The sequence below is a fragment of the Chlamydotis macqueenii genome, chromosome Z (assembly GCF_036417535.1).
Source record: "Chlamydotis macqueenii isolate bChlMac1 chromosome Z, bChlMac1.mat, whole genome shotgun sequence".
Lineage (NCBI taxonomy): Eukaryota > Metazoa > Chordata > Aves > Otidiformes > Otididae > Chlamydotis > Chlamydotis macqueenii.
This window is the reverse complement of record NC_141593.1, coordinates 28600675-28618187: the sequence shown is the minus strand read 5'-3', so window position 1 is coordinate 28618187 and position 17513 is coordinate 28600675. Positions and strand designations below refer to the sequence as shown.

General features: G+C 37.6%; 1 protein-coding gene across 2 annotated transcripts in view; it reads left to right on the top strand.

The window, feature by feature from the left end:
- GLIS3 (GLIS family zinc finger 3) overlaps positions 1 to 17513 on the top strand; it is a 171695-nt gene that overhangs the window by 58385 nt on the left and 95797 nt on the right. The window lies entirely within an intron of this gene.

Below are 17513 nucleotides of genomic sequence, written 5' to 3'. Positions count from 1 at the left end.
GAAATACCTGACCATCCTTGAATGTGGCCTGCTGGCGAAAATGTTATTGGCACTTGGAACGACTTATTGTTGGTTTTCAGGAGGTCAGGTGGATATTATCATGCCGTTATTTCATTATTCATGAAAAGTAAATGAGATGCATCCTGATAAGCAGACAGACAGCCTATACACCTGTCTCACAGGGGATCCATCCCAGGAAATGTGAAGTTTGGCCTTGTTGGCTTTCCACACAAGTGCATGTGTTAGAATCTGGAGCTTATTGTGAATCACATTCTTACATAAAGAGTGTTTAAAACCTGTTTTGCTTAGTTTTGCTTCATAAGGTGTATGTAAACAGACATTTTAATTTTTGAGAAGTGCAATTTCAGAAAGCTCAATTTTTGTTTGTTATAAATATCTCTTCATAAAATATCTCTTGTATAAAATACACTGGCTCCATTTGCTGCCTGTTAGAACAGCAAACAAAATATCTCAATCTTGGCTGCCCGACAAGTATATGGTCTTCATGGTTTGTGGTAATAAAAATATGCTAGCCTTAGTGTGGATGCCCTTTGGTTTAAGTGGTGATGTTTCAGAATACCCACATGTTGGAGAGGATCACAAGTTTTTCTCTCATCTGTTTGAGGAATTATGCCATCTGGCCTATGGATGGCAGAACATTAATTAGATTGTTGGAGATGTATTGAAAAGTAACACACGTTTAGGCCACTACAAATAGCTAAGTTGCAAGGCTCCAATTATTTCACAGAAATAACAGATTTTTTTTTGAGAAACTTGGATGATTCAGAAATATTTGAACAGAAATCAAGTCCCAAGTATCACCATACCCTCTAAGAATAACTAAAGCTGACTATGCTAGAGCTGTAAACAAGACTCTTATCTTGCTAAACTTGCACTGAAATTCCAATTGGCAACTGGGTTTGTACATTTTAAATAAGGCCAAAATAACAGAACAGCATATGCTGTCCTGTCATTTGACTTTTTCTGATAAAAATGACCAGTATTGCTTAACAATGTCATTAGGGTTTTTTAAATACTAATCTTGGAGTATCTGCTTAAAAACTCTTTGTTTTAGGAAGATATTAAACAGATATTTTTCTCTTTTAATATAAAACCTGCCATCAGTGACATGAAAGCATTCTTAAATATGGAGGCTTTTTCACTGTTGCTGTACAAACCCATCAAATGGTAAAATGCGTTTCTTAGTTGTAAGGAGAAGAAAATACCTCTGTGTTTCAAGGGCTGGTAACTTCTCAAAAAGAGAACAAAACTGACTTCTCGCTTTTGGCAGGAGAACATCAATGGGAATGACAGCAGCATGTGTAAGTGGCTTCACCTCATCTGCCAGTGTTCAATGGTAACTACAAAACTAAGATGACTCTGGAGTTGTATTGGTTGCTGACTTTTTTAAAAGGCATGCCTGCACTGTGGTTTTTTTTTTTTTCTGGTGAAAGAAATGCTGTAAAGGCCTCAGTTTGCAGTCAATTAATCTCCTAGAGTAATTTGTTTGCCTGATTCTGTTGCCAGATGTACTGTCCAGGTACAAGCCACTTTTTGTGCTGGATAAAGAGACTCAGCTGATAAAGCAGTTTCTTTGCTATAAAGTACATTGATCTTACTCATAGAAAATGTTAGCACTTTCTCCTTTGTTTGAACGATACCTCTATTTTTCCAGTAATTGTTGTCTGTGACTTAGATCTCATTAGGATTATGCCAAGGTCACTGAATGGCATGTCAGCTTAATTACAGTGGCTTTCAAGCCGAACAGTTCTGACTCACAAATAGGAATTCACGGTTAGGTAAATGAACAATCTGAAGTCTCTGAGCTGCATGCCATGCGATGCTTAGTTCTTTGCAGTAAGATGCTGAGTGAAGACAGTGTTCCTTGGCTCCAGTGAACTGCAGCTGAAGTTCAAAAGCCCTTGACTTGCCACAGGACTGAGCCACCTAAAGGGTTGGCCGTAAGTTGAAGGTTTGCTGTCTAATTTTAAGCAGTTTAGAAATGAACAGGCCTCTGTTATCCCAGTTTAAAAGCTGTTTAACAGTGGTGGGAAGTGTGAGATGTCTAATACCTTAAAGGAAAGGCGTCTGTTAATGACAGAGTGACTTGTCCATTGAAAACAGGGAAGTATTAACTAGTTCTAAACACTCCACAGGGGAAAAAAAAAAAGAAAATCATATACCGGTATCAGGTTAAAAGTCCAGTTCTTAAGGAAAGGCATAAGCAGTCTACAGTCTTTTGCTCCAGAAGTTTCCATGTGCTGAAAACAACCTTATTAGAATTATGTCAGGGCATGTGTCATTGCATGTGTTGTTGCTCCAAAATCTTAGATCTTTCTGCATCTGGATTATGTGACCCACATAAGAATTCTGTTTGAGTGAGAGACAGCTCCTGTTTTTAGTGGTGTCTGTTTCTTTTTAATCTTTTATGTTTTACCCAACTGACATCAACATATCTTATAGATCAGAATGCCATGTACTTCTATAATATAATTGGCTTTGTTTTGCACTTCAAAGGTCTTTTGCAGTGGTGCTTATCTACACAAATGTCAGGTGGATCTAATAAAAAATGTCAGAATACAGAGGAAAGCAGAATACAGCAGGAAACAGTCTTTTTTTTCATGCATTCCCAAGTAGATACATCAACAACATTTATCATTTATGTTTATAGTGTTAGTGTTTTTTTTCAGATTTGAACAGAATTAACTAAGGTGTTCTTGAGTACAGAGGAGACTGGCTGTTTTCCAGTTAAAAAAAAAAAGAAAAAGTGTAACTTTCATATTGTCCCTAACATTAAAATAACTGAAGTGTTTCGGAAATCTCTGTTGGCAATGGACATAGTCTGTTCCAGCAGTAGAGTTGGGTATCATGATCAGGTTAAATTATGGTCCAGGTCAAAGAAGCCAAGAAACACACTGTTTCAAGAACCTTGTCAAGAGCATCCAGCATACAGTGCCTGAAATCAGCAATCTGAGGAGCTTGTGCTGCAAATTTGGATTTGTGCTAGGATGGAAACCTAAGCAGACCATGGACAAATAGTTAAAAATCAGTAAGTAGAATGGAGCAGTAAGGACCAGTGATTCCTATCCAATATAGGACGAAGGCTGGTGCAAGGCAAGCAAGGATTAGGGCTCAGGAGTGAATCTCCAAGGATCTCTGCTGCATCCTTGGGGCTGTATCGTATGAGCTGTGTCCTGGTTGTTCCAGACTACTCTGTCAGCTTCACAGACTTGCTCTTCATCTCCTGGAGTATTGATTTATGGGAGCACAGCTGTGGCCAGCTGTATCTTTGTTATTTTATTTACTTTTAACTGTTCCTAATAAAAAAAAAGAGAGACATTGCCATGTGACATCGTGTAATTACAGATAAAGCACTGGCAGAGAAAAGAACTTATTGAGAAGCAATTAAGCTTTCACCTTGGCCTCAGTTGCTTGGGATATCTAAGAATCGTGTTTTGCTGCAGTGGTTTGCAATCTCTTAAGTGCCTACTTCAGAGGGAAGGAAGGAACTCTCCAGTACATGTTCCTTACCCATTTCTCAGGACTGTTTGCACAGGTTGGGGTATTCTCACTGTGATGTATACAGTAACGTTATAGGTACAAGACCGAATATAACAAAAATACTGGACAATTTTCGTGGAGAGAGAAGAAGATGGGTAGGTTCAGGCATTCTTGGTATTTCATCTGTTTAATTCATTCTCAGTAATTAAACTCATAGGTTGATCATGGAAAGGGAAAGAAAGATCACCAAATACAAGTATTGTGTCCTTTGATTTAAAATGCACATGGCTGTTGACTCACATTTTTAAAATACAATTTTTTTTTACCACTAGTTTAAGATACGAGTTCTGAGCTTCTTGTATGAAACTAGCAAAAAAATGAACCACTAACTTGCAAGTCATTACAGTCTCTTTTATCAAGATACTATGGCTTGATTTCATTTTCTGTGGAATTAGATTAATAGATGAATTCTCACAATTACTTCAATACAAATTAAGTAGCTAAACTTCTAGTTAGCATGTCAGCTGTGAATGGTTATTGCTGAGTATATTTTGCTATGGTTGACTTAGCAATCGACAACAGCAGTGCTTACACGCAGACTGATGATGGTTGACCCTCATCAGCTTGTACAGTTCATTGTGACCTGATGCTTCCTGGGACACTGATCAAAGTCCTGTGAATCTTTCTAATGCAAAGGGTTATTCATTATACTCCTCAGCACATTCTTTGAAAGGATTGTCAGAAGATTTGGGAATTCTGTAATAAATCTGAAGCACGTAGAATAACTCCCAGTCAGAGGTGGTAACCTCATTATTTCTGCATTTCTCCTGGTTTTCAGGAGACCAGTGGCTAAAGGCTTGTCTTCTTAGAGGGCAGGTGATTGGTAGTTGTAAACTTCCATTTTTTGATGATTTAACTTTTGAATCTTCTTAGGCTTTTTATTTGAAGAACAAACTATGCAGCATCTTGATTTTATTTACTTCATAATGTGTTGTGGAAAACACTGGAAAGTGTATGTGGTAGGTTAGTTAATTGATGCTGCCAAGCAATTCCAATTTTAAATTCCGATTTGCATCTGACAGATAATTACATAGGCAAATAATGACTTTACTGAATTTTGACAAGATGTCAGTTGTGATACTTCATGACCAGATTAGAACGTATGGTGTTAGCAGTCTTTCCAAAGAATACAAATCTGGCTAAATTACTAGTTTAGCCAGTTTCCTTTTTTTTTTTTTTTTTTATTATATATACCTATATGGAACATCTTCATTACTGCATATAGCAGACTGGATTTTTAAAAAATTATTTTCAAAACTTAGTATCTCAGGAGTGTCTTTCTGAGGAGTCCACTATTCAAAGATGTTTAAGAGGCAAGGAGAAGTAGCTGACTGTACTGCAGTTCATTGATATTTTCCTCTTCAGTGTTTCTGACTCAGGGTTATGAAATACTAAAGCAGGAATGAACGTTGCTTAATAGAAAAATCTCAGTTCTCTGAAATATTGTCATTACACCATCCAGTTGAACATGTTTAGCTCTATAATATTACATTTTCATAAACAGAATAATTTAGGACTCATTATGCAAGTGATGCAAAGAGCGGGGTATATAATTTTCAGAATCCCTTCCAAATTTTTAAAGTACATGAATTGCCTGTACACTGAATGATAGCACCAGGTTATGTCACTTTACGGAAAGTTTTGCTGTGCACTTCACATCACTGCAAAAGTTTGGTAAAATTAGATGAATTTATAGTATATACCCTCTTATCTGTCACTGTTAGAATTTTATATTCAGCATGGTCTCTCCCAGGAGACAGAGGGAGGGAAAGTCTTTGTGTACTTAATTTGAGGTTTTATTCATATGGGCAAAAGCAATGACACTACAGCTCCATTGACATATGTGGTAGTTCAACCTACTGTCACAGCTGCCTCTTTACAACAGACCATGCCTCTGAAGGCAGCAGTCTTCCCTGTGGAAAGACTCAGAAAAGAGATCTGTGGTCTTCGTCAAGCTCAGGGAAGTCTTGCAAGCACAGCTCCCTTGCATGAGCTGTAGAGAGCATAAGATTTGCAACCAGGAGTTGTAGTCTGTCTCTTTGCTACTGCTTAATTCTCTAGGAAAGACTTTGTCCCCCAGGCCATAACAAAAGTCTGCTGTCTGTAATGACTTCTTCCATGTGCCTCACAACCAAAACAACAAGAAAATAAGGATGTGTTCTTCAAGGCTAAAAACTTCCTCACATGCTTAAAAGAACTTGAAGACTATGTTAATAGTGCCATCTGGTGACATTTCATGTAAACCTATGCTATTTCCAAGGCAATGCTGTATTTTAGTATGTTTTTTTTACCTATGTATATGAGAATGTTTTCTGCCAAGATAATAGAACAAATAGTGGACTAGATCCTCAAGCATTTTTTGCTCTTTAGTCTCATCAAGTGCTTTTGAGGCTGTTTGATCAACTCAAAGGCAGTTCTTTAAACGTGATGACAGGATGAAAGGTCTGCAATGTTGCCTTGGCTCTGTAGGAGGGGACAGTATTGAACTGACAGCTGTTAATTAGAAAAAAAAAAAAGCAGCTTATTCTAGCTATTGGCTATAGTATTCACTTCTGCTGATACCTGGTTAAGTCCTGGATCAGTTATGTGAGGAGGAAGCCAGGGTACACTTTACTCTGATGGGACACATCAGTAGCGATGGAGAGGTAATCACATGCACCCAAGGAGAGTGTACACAGCATTGGAAAATCTGCAATGCGAATTGAGTTGCAACATCAAATTAGAAACGCACAAACTAGGAACCTGGGTGCTTTTAGCACATTCTTGCTAATGCAGCCAGGGTATGCACCTACCTGCTTCTAGAGGTCTCACTTAAAGCAGCAGCAGCAGCATTAAAATTAATGTCTGTAATTGTACCTCAAAGCAAAGAGAAACCAGAAATGCCTGAACTCAGCAAAACAGACGATGACTGTTGAATTGCATTCCTTAATGCCTAATGTGTCTTTTTTTTTTTTTTTTAAAGGAAAACAGACTGAGTTACATTTCCAGAATGCTTAGTGGCCTAATTGTCTAAAAAAATACTTTAACAAAGGCATGAGAGCATAACAATCTGAAAGTTTGGATGAGGGTGGAAATTAAGCCCTATGTTTATATGTCCTCAGCATTTAAAATTCTTACTCTTCTTAAGTACATAAAGAAGAATATAAATCATTACCATGCCATGAACTGACCCATTCCCATTCTGTTAACATTCAGCAAAAACAGGAAACGGTCCACAAACAGGGATTTCTAGTGAGCTTAAGAGTTCAGCTAATAAATTCTTATTAAGTGCTGTCTCTATGATGCAGTTGTGATTCACAAGTGTGATGCAATACAATAGACTCTGAAATGAATCAGTAAATATTTCAAGACCACAGGACAAAAGGGACTTATCTCTCTTTTTGGTGCTAGGGAGTTTATTTTAAAAGGTACTGTTAGTGGGACTGGGGTAAAGTAAAACAGTCTGTTACATAATCTGGCCCAAACACCTAATGAGGACTTTTATAGTTTATATACTTAAAGTTTCAACCAATAACTTATGGATAATTGAAATATCCCTTACAGAAAGAAGCACAATCTTGAAAACCTCAGGAAGGAGTAATCAGTAGTTATGCTGGTAACTTATTTGCATAGTTAATTAACCTTACTCTTAACGTTGTGCCCTTTTTTCTAATTTTTATTTGTATCGTTTCCACTTTTGGACATTAGAGTAATGCTTTTCTACTAAATCAATAAAATGAAGTAATAAATTAATTGCACTTTAAATAGCAAGTAAATATTTCCAAGAACTTAAGACCAAACTGTAAGCACTGTTACTAGTCCTGGATGATGTAGTTGAAGAAAAATATTTTTCGGTCTTGCTCAAATATAAAAAATAGAAAATATAAAATAAACTTTCCTGATGTCTAAAATACGTTTCAAATGTTCAAGAAAAAGCTAAATGATCCTGAGGTATAGTTGTGAACTGTGTCAAAGACAGCACAGGCTGTGTTGCTGAAGGGCTACAGGGGGCTTTTTTACTTCAGTCATATAATAGACTGTTTAGCTTTTTGACAGCATGGAACCAAACTCTAAATGCTCTCTGTAAGCCCATTGACTTATATTACAGTTACACAGGTTTCAGTGAGGTATGGCTCTGATGTGACAGAGTGAAGTGCGTGTGGTGAAGCAGCATACACAAGGCAAGAATTTGGCTGTATGTTTACCATGCAAACAAATTAAAATCATGTGCTGTCACATCAGGTATTTTTAATATTTTTTTTGTTATTGTTTGCCTTGTAATAGATTACATTCAGTTGCTTTAATCACATGGTTGCTGTTTAGAATGCATGATGACAATGTAGAGACGTATATAAATCTCCAATTGAACCATACTCTATTGTCACTTGTTAGAACTTTATATAGACACAGGGCCTTTTCTTATTTACTGACATATTGGACAGAAAGTTTGCATATCAAGACCTTTTTTGTAGGTGTGATCACTAGATACATCTCTAACTGAAACTATAATACATCATGTATTGTTCTTCTGTGCAATTTGACTGCTTGTGTTGTTGCGAAGTCCAGACATACTGAGCAAATATGATTCACTGGAGGATGCATTACTTATTTGTTCTGCTTGTTGGCACTAAATGGAAAATCTTGCATTATTTTTGTATTTGCTGGAGAAAGAGCTCTCTTAAGAGGGTTACATGCGGTTTGTAGCTTGGTGAGACTTGTCACTAGCTTAGGAATGAATGACTACAAAATCCTGACTTGAAAGGCTAAATATGTTGATTCTCATGCTCAGAACTCTAGTATGATGTTCATTGTTCTTGTAGAGGGTTGGTGCTGTACCATGAGAGAAGATGGGATTTATCTGAAGGAAGACAAGGAATCCTATTCTGCTTTCCCTTAGCATCCTGTAAGTGGTGTTCAGTTTCTGTGGAGGCCTGGCCAGGACAGGCTGCTGACAGGATGACTGGATCAGCACAGGCCCTAATTGTCCATACTTAGCTTTACAGTTTCTTGATGATGTTCTCTGTATCAGTCCTTTTCTGTTTTCAAGGATGTATGTTGTATGCATTGAGCACCTTCCCTGAAATGTGTTGTAATGTTCTACTTGTATTCTCCTCCACTGTGATTTCACTTGCCAGATAATTTATCCACAACTTCCATATTTGCATCCGTAAACACCACAAATGTATTTGTCCCAGTAATGTGACTGATTTTTATGCATTTCAAACTGCTTTGGTACAACTTGTATCATGAAACAGAGCGTAGGTGCATAGTTCTGTTCCTTTTTATGTCTTGGATTGTGAGAGCAGAACTCAAAGCCACCTTCTTTGTGTACCATTTGCAACGCCAGTGACATTTTTTGGTACCTACCTGCAATGATGGCAAAAGTAACATCAGCAAACTCTGCTGTGAGAAAGTGAGCTCTGACACATTCGCATCTTTGCTGTGTCACATACCCAGTGCTGTAAGTCAATATTAGGTAGCAAATAAATAACAAAAAATATGCCATGAGGAATTCTAGCTTTTTAAAGTAGAATTTATTATTTCAGTTCTAAAGTGAATGGGTTTGGAAATCAAAGGGGAAAAGTATTTATTTATATGATTATTTAGATTAATTTATCCTTTGATTTTCAACATCGACAATGACATTGGATGTCTTTTTAAAACATATTTTCTAGTTAAATCATAAATTAATGCACTATGTAAAATTCACTTAGAAAGTGAGTATGAATAATTTTCTATACTCAATAAATTACTTATTGTTTATTGTCTTATTCAGGATGCCAGTCTAGATGCAAGTGATGGTGCCATTGTGCTTTAAAAACTAGAAATTGCTCAACTAGTATTCCAGTGATGCTGTATTTTAAACATTAGTCTTTGCTTATGTCTACTCAAACATACATGAAGGAACTGGGCCAGAAAAGTAACATTCAGAATACTAATATTTGAAAGTTTTTCTCCATGTGTGTTATGAAAACATTCATATAAAGTATATAAACCTCAGCCATATTTTGGATACTCTAAAATGTTTGCACTGAACACCAAAGTGTTTTGTAATTGCACATCTTCCGTTTGTTTCCTCGTGTGTGATGGAAAGTGCTGGCAGCAGAAGGAGAGTTTTAACATTACTGCATATTAAAATATTCAGTAAGAATAAATAAGACCAATGCCTGACAACATGTCAACAAACTGGTAAGCAAAATTACAAATGAATGGACAGTCAATTTTGTAGAGCAGCTTAAGCTTCCCAGTCAGTTAATTAGCCTTTGACTTCACAGACCTGAGATTTCAGGTTGAACCACCACTCGGTATTTCTACCCTGCAAACTGCCACGCACCCAGCCAGTTTTGCCACATCAGTCCAGAAATAAGATCATGCTAATAAACCCTGGTTCTCAGAGTCAAGGGACCGTGCTGCTTTGCACTTGCAGCACTATCCCTGCGTTACGATTGAATTTGCTTTGCTGTGGTTGGGCTCTGTGCTGTCTCTGCAGCAGCAGTCCCTTTTGGGCTGCTGCAGAAAGGCATAGCTCCTCGTGGGCGCAGACTTCTTACTGCTGCAGATTATTTCTGGTCCTCAGGAGACAGGCGCAGGTTCCCAGAGAAAGCCAGACAGTCACTCTGGTTGTATGTAGCACTGTGTAACACCCACAGCTACCTAAACCCCAGGCACACTCCCAAAATACAGACTAGGAAATAGACTCCCAAAGAGCTGGCCTGTTTAAGCGTACTCCAACCTTGCGTTCTCTTCCCAGACAGCAAAGACTGTACTCACTAGATCTCATTAATGATCAATGTTGTTTTTTTTTTTACCTTCTATGTTCACCTGAGTTAAATTCTGCAATACTGGTCAGTAGCTATTTCTACTTGATGGACAAAGTGATGTGATATTTTAACTTCTGAAAAAGTATATATTCATCTTGTTTTGCAAATTTAGTCAGCTGTCAATGACTGTTTAGAAAAGGGTAAGGAAGCAGCTGGGTTTCTTTCCCCAGCATCTTTTTCTGTGCTCCTCTGTATGAGGGTGTATGTGTTTGTGCACATGTGCATATGTGTACAGGCATGCTGCTGGCCCCGCATTTCTTAATTTTCAAACTGACTCTTGCTATCTCCCAAGAAGCTGAAGACACATTATTGTTATTCAGGTATGCTGCTTCTGCAGGATGTTTAACCAGGTCAATGTATTGGAAATGCTACCATTGTTCAGTTCTTCTGCATCAGTTATAAATTTCTTTCCTTTGATAGATTTGACCGTTGAATGTGATGTTGTTACTGCTGGTGTTACAGGTTAACTGGAGATACTTTCACTTTTTTTTCTGTTTAGAGAACTTTCCAAACTCTCCTCAACTGAAATTACTATTTTGTTTGTGTAAAAGTTCCTTGCTCCTAACAGTGTTACCTCATGGAGTGGGAAAATAATGTTAATGGAGCTAATCAATATGTGTTAGAGACCTGCTGATATTGCACACAGTTGAACAAATATTTTTTTTTTAAAATTAAACATTATTTATACTATCATTCCAAAAAAGTCTAACAAGTCTCCAAGCCAGTTTGTCCCTGACCCCTGTATGGTGTGTGCTGTATGGGGAGAGGATGAATACTGTGCTCTTTTTTGGTGTGCCCTGTTTAAAGGGCCAGCACAGCTGTAATCCCAGAACAGCACAGGCCGAGTGAATGCAGAAAGAACATTTAAAAGGATGGAGCAACAGTTGTATTCTCTTTCTGGATAAAAATCTGGTGAGAGAACAGGATGCTCTGAGAGACAGTTCTCCTCTCAAAGATTTCCAGGCTACGTTTGTCAGTTCTTCCTGTCCAGAATGATTGCTGCGTGCCTAACACTTCCCAGCTCCTTCTGGGTAATGCAGGTGAGCTAATCCAGATACTGCAGGAGAACAGAACTCAGCTGGAAATTGGGTGGTTTTTATTTCGGTTTGAGGACATTTTGACTTAATTTATCCAGTTTCTGAACTAGAAATGCGTATTTGAAAGTATATCCTGTCATCGTTCTCTCAGAGTATCTGTCCCTGGTAGAACAAGGAAGCGATAATGGCTCGTGCTTAAAAATTACTTTTCGTTTAGAGAATTCTTGAAGTAGTTTACCAGTGCTACATATAGGAATAACTTGCTACATACCGTACAAATCACATCTTAGCTATGCACAAGCATAGATAAAAACTGTTTCTGAGTTGGTTAATTTCCAGATTTCCGTGGTAACATATTAGGCACTAATTATAAACATACTTTTACTTCTCTTCTGGGACTTGCTGCTTGGCCAAGTTGATAATATTACACAAATAATTGATATTCTGCTTATACTGTAGACTTCAATTATAACCCACAATGTTATTTTCCACAGGGAAAATTTTCATTAAAAAAAACCACACAGAAAACTTTCAGCTTCCGTTGTTTGTTTATGTACTCACCTGCAGATGTGCACTTAGACTATTGTTAGTACAGAAATGCAGCTGTTGATGTAAGTTAGTAGAATAAGCAGGTCAATTCCTGACTCAATTCCTCCGTTATTTCTGTTAGGACTTTGCCTGCTGCTTTTATCCAAACTTACTTTTGTTAAAGGTTGTGCTGCACAAAAATAGGAGCTTTTATCTTGACCTTTCTCCTTTTGCAAAGTAGGAATTAGATCGACTCTTTATGGTATGTGAGGTAATTCTTTGCTATGTATGTATCCCAGTCTCTTGCTAATGAGCAAGTAATTTGACATTTAAGACTTACTTCTGCTGTGCAGTCTGTTAGAAACCAATTATTGAAGATAATTGAATGCTTTCTGTAAACTCTTAAGTCTTAGTATGTATTTGAGAAGGAGGAACAAAAGTACATTCATTGCTTGTCAGTATTGGGGAGACATTAAAGACTATGAGAAGACAAAAATTAAAACTTATTCTGTATTTAACCATGAAACAGAAATTTAAAATAAGAAAGGGCAAGCAGCTTGTGTAAACACTGCAAGCAGAGTAGGTACTTGCTTGATAGTTACTACTGCCTCCCTGTCCTCTCCCCCCCCCCCCCCCCAAAAAGAAAGAAAAATGTGGGTGATGCACAAGGGATAAAATAATTGAGTGTGGAGAGGGAACAGAGTGAGTGAGACCTTGAAAGAAGCACTGCCACCAGTCAGTTACATTTCCCAGAAGGTCTTTCTACCTAGAAAGGTCGAGATCTTTCCCATCCCCAGAAGATGTTCAAGTTCAGATTGGAGGGGGCTTTTAGGCTATGTAATCTAGTGAAAGATGTCTTTGCCCATGGCAAGGAGTTGGACTAGATAATGTTTAAAGGTGCCTTCCAATCCAAACCATTCTATGATTCTGTGAAAGGGCATGATCATTTCCACTGATGTGTCTTATTAGCTGAACTATTGCAAAGTTTTTATCAAAAAACTAATTGTTCTTTTTAGTAGTCCGGTGAATTTTGCCCTTATTAGTCCCTTTCAACTTTCTGTAGAGTTAAACATACCAACACAGATGTATGCACCCTATATATACTCTTCTATTCAGATATTCTATTTCTCTGCTGTATTTTGCTTTTATATCTTAGGGAGTGTCTCTTTTTTATTAGTACCAGGGAGACAAAGTATAACCATTGCATGTAGGGAGAGGCAGTCGAGGACTGAAGGAATTTCCATGGCACTGTTGGTTTTTTGTGGGGCCTCTGCAGTGAGTCAGAAAGATAGAAACAGAAATAATTATGTACTTACTCATATGCACATAGATAAGTATTTATCCATGATTCAGATTCAGGGAAGCAGTCCTATTCAGAAAGGATGCTGAGGCATGTGAGTAAAGCACATCCTTAAATGTTTGTTGCATCAGTGTCAATAAGCTGTGAAAGAAAAATACTGGTTTTCAAGCTATTTGTATGCCTGCAGCTCTATGGAATTAAAGAACTTGTTCCTGTTCAAGAATAGCAGGCTGTTCTAGCCTAATGTAACAATTTCTATTCAGCAATTTGAGTTGTCTCTATTTTATTTTCCCTTCTACTTTGGGAGGGGCATGAGATTAGCCCTGTTCTGCTGAAATCCAGATGTATGGCTGTCTCCTTGCAGCCCTGTTTGTCCATAACGCACAGTACAACTGTATTTGTCTTGTAAAAAATAGATTTACTGCAAGTAGGTGTTGGTGCAGACTTCAGTATCCCTGGTAAAAACATAGCCATTCAGCCACACCTTCTCTTACCTTTCTGGTATTGTGTTGCTGCTGCTTCTTAGAACTGGAGATAATACTCAGATTGGTTTGAAAACTACTGCAGGAGCTGCTAACTCACATCTCACTGTCTTCAGCTAAGCCTGTGTGTACAGAAGTACAAATGCATTGTGATGTCTGTCTTTGTTACATTGATTTCTTCTGTCATTCCAATGCCTGTTGTGCTAACAACTATGGGAATTAAAAGTAATTCCAGTAAAGTTATTATTATTATGCTGTTTTAAAATTGTTTTTGCCAAATGCTCACTTCAGAAAAATTTTCTTTCAATGTTGAGGATTTAAGAGAGTTTTAGGAGGGATGCTGTTCCTGGACTCTCATTCTACTTTCAGGGAGTAGGCCTGGATTTTTTTAAGAAAAACATGCAGAAAACCATTACAATATCAAAAAGGCTTTCAGGCTTCCCTCTTTCAAAGTCAAATATCATGGTGTTGCAGCTGCCTGGCTAGAGTGGCAGGGAAGGAAGATACTTCAGCGAGGAATGGAAACTTTCAGCAAAAGCTTAGATGAAAGTCCTGTTGTTGTTTCCAAAAGTCATCATAATCTTGCAGTGCCTTTGTCTGAAAAATGAGAAATATACATGGTGGGATCAGAAGGGGAAGTCATCTAGATTACAAATGGTGAATTCAGTCATACCTCCCAGGTGATGACCACGAGTTAAGCTGGGTTGGATCAGGCAGCACGTACTCCTAATTTTCCAGAAAGACAGTACCTATTCTCCTCAGCATCTGCGTGGGTGATGAAGTTGATACTGTCAGGAATGTTTTGGGCAAGACACATTTTTAAAGACTTTTCTGACTATAAAAAAAGATCAACCCTGTCTGTGGGGTTTTCTTTTGCTAAATAAATAATAACAGCTAGAGTAGAAGTTTCAAAAAGTAGTTAAAACAAAACAAATGTATTAAAAATCTGTATCAAACTTGTTATACAGCTGTATGGGGTACAACAAATTAATCCACCAAATAAATAGGACTTGTATAGTAGAAAATAACAGACTTTGAAGATTGATTAACTATTTTTATTATAAGCTTTAGAGGCATTCACAAAGAGTGTTCTTAAAAATATTAATGATTCTGAAAACTGTTTCAGTGGCATGAATTCAATAAACTCTTGGGTACCAAAATTTCTGTCTGAAAAGCTTTTGAATATAAATTAATCACCATACAGTAGCATTAGGATTTATGAGCTTGCAGCGCTGATGCAACTCTCATACCTAGAAACAGTAGTTTGACATTGAGTTTGATGGGATGTCCCATCTGCATCAGCCGGTCCTACCCAACTCTCCAGCACTTTGATTTCCTGTGACTTCAGGCTAGGAGGATCTGAGGCACATTCTGGTTCCTAACCTAGGAACCTATGTCTCTCTTCTGGTCGAGAGACCAGGATGCCACAGTCTGATGGTGTACACTTGGACACAATCTGTTCTGGTGTTTCGCTCTTCTGTTGGCCGTGTAGAAAGGACAAGTGCCTAATGGCATGGGCTGCCATGGCTCTTTGGTACCTAACTAGAGACTCTTTTAAGAAGTTTTTTTTTTTTGTCATAAGATTGTACTGTTGCCTCCTGGAAACAGGGATAATTTGAAATTTCTCAAGATGGACACTAATCAACAGTGACTTTGGTCAATATTGCATGATTTTCTGCACAGGAATGCCTTTATTCCAGTAGTAAGGGCAATCATTGTGTTAATGTGACATCTAGCACATTGTGTAGCCTGTCTAAACTTCTGGTTTTTATGCCCTTATCTTATAGTGGAGTATCTCTTGGCTGATGTTAGTTCCATTTTGCTACTTCCCGCCTTATTCTTTACTGACTGAGGCAAGGTATGACCTATGTAGCACATTACTCTGGCTGCCCAGCAGCAAAGAAAAATGGCTGCAGGTCAGACTAGTCTGTCTTACACAGCTGTAGATAGTACACACCACCAACACTCAGCTCTTCAACATGTTTTTTTAATTGAGAATTTTACAACTCTTTACTCTATTTAGAAGAAATTTACTCCTTTTGCTTGCACGAAAGCAGGAAGAGCTGAAAAGGAGGAATGGACGTGATTTAATCAATAACAAGACAAGGTTTTCTGAAGGTAACTGAACTTTCCTGACTTAAAGCCCTCTGGGAAACCAGAGTAGTCTTTTGATTGACAAGATGCAACACTTTTACAATCAGGGCTGATAGAAATGAATACGTCAGAGAAGAGGTGACCCTCTTGGCCTTTCCTCCTAAAGGAAGCTCATTCAATCACGAGGAAACAGTAAAATAAGTATAATAAAAATAATCAGTGATCAGAATATACCCAATCATGTGAAAAATAGTGTCTTTTAGAGTCTTGGTTTCTGATTTTCATAATGGGATTTCTGTTTTCTGTAAGGATTTTTTTTTAACATAAAATAATGATTGTTTTGTTCCTTGAGTGAGGAAAAAGATCCTGGTACTTCACAACACAACAATAGTTGTCAGGAAATATTTCTCGAATTATTTCTGGCATTAAAATAAATCTTTGTTGTTGAAGCATAAATGCCATATCTGGTCCTCAGGGCCAAGCTTAAAGATACAAAAAAATAGTGGTTCAGCACAAGAGTAAAAGCAGCTCACAGAGTAGCAAAATATAGATTTCTGTGTGCAAAAGGGTCCTTGCTTTCTTATCAGAATATGCCATTTGTTTGGTAAAAGACTCAAGGGTTGCCTTTTAAAAAAACAAAAAACAAAACCCAAACTTTTTTAAAAAAGACTGTTCAATACAATGCTATTACACTGATGGATGTACCCAAACAGCTAGTTCTAATAAGATGTCATCACTTTTACTTTTTCCTTTATAAATAGATGCTTCATGTAAGACATGAGTAAATGGCTGGGCATCACACTTTTAATCAGATGTTATCTCTTCTGTAACAATTTTTTCCAATTTTCTTAGCTGTTTATTCAGTTGTAAACCTCCACTGACTCATGTAATTAGAGATTTCCATGAGTGTCAACAAAAGTAATTTTTATTACTTGGTAATGAGCTGTGTAACTCTCTTTTGAACTTCAAGAAGAACAATCACTGAAAGAGTAATATTTATGGAATGTCAAAACTGGAAGATGACTGCATTTTAATCACCTCAAAAGAACATACTCTTACTCATGATTACATTGTGAGAGGTCCCTTTATCTACATGATTTATTAAGTCTCACTTTCAGATTTGGAAAGGTTAGAGCACTTCTTAAGGCTCTTCTTGATCCTGCAGTCCTTTAGCTACCATGATGCTCCAGCTACCCTTGCTTTCAGACAGGGATCTGAACACCGGCTTCCAGTTCTCCAGGCTCCATAAAACACCACTGGGAAGCAGACTGGATTTAGCAGGAAACTGGTTAGCTGTCAGGCTCAATTGTGTGGTAACTAGTTTTAGTAAGTGCCGTGCCTGCCCAGGCTCCTGATAAGTTAACATTGTGTCTTTCCATTTGAAGTGAAGCAGAACTTGTTCTGTTCTCAAGTGCACGCAGAGATGTATCAGCCTGTCAGCAGTGACTGAAACAACAAAGTTTGTAAAATCAACTACCTGTATGGGCAGGGATGTAAAAAGCCCAAAAGCTTGGTTTCATTTTCGTTTTCTCAGGAGTAAGTGAGAGATGTCTGCACAAAATTTGGTTTCTTATCAGGGCCTCTCTGCTGTTTTAAAACGAAAATTTGTCTACGTACCTTTGTTCTTGCCTAAAGTATACTTGAAGCAACAAATAATAAAGAAAACAGGGTCACTTTAAAAAATTTTCACCAAAGTCTGGATTACCAAAAT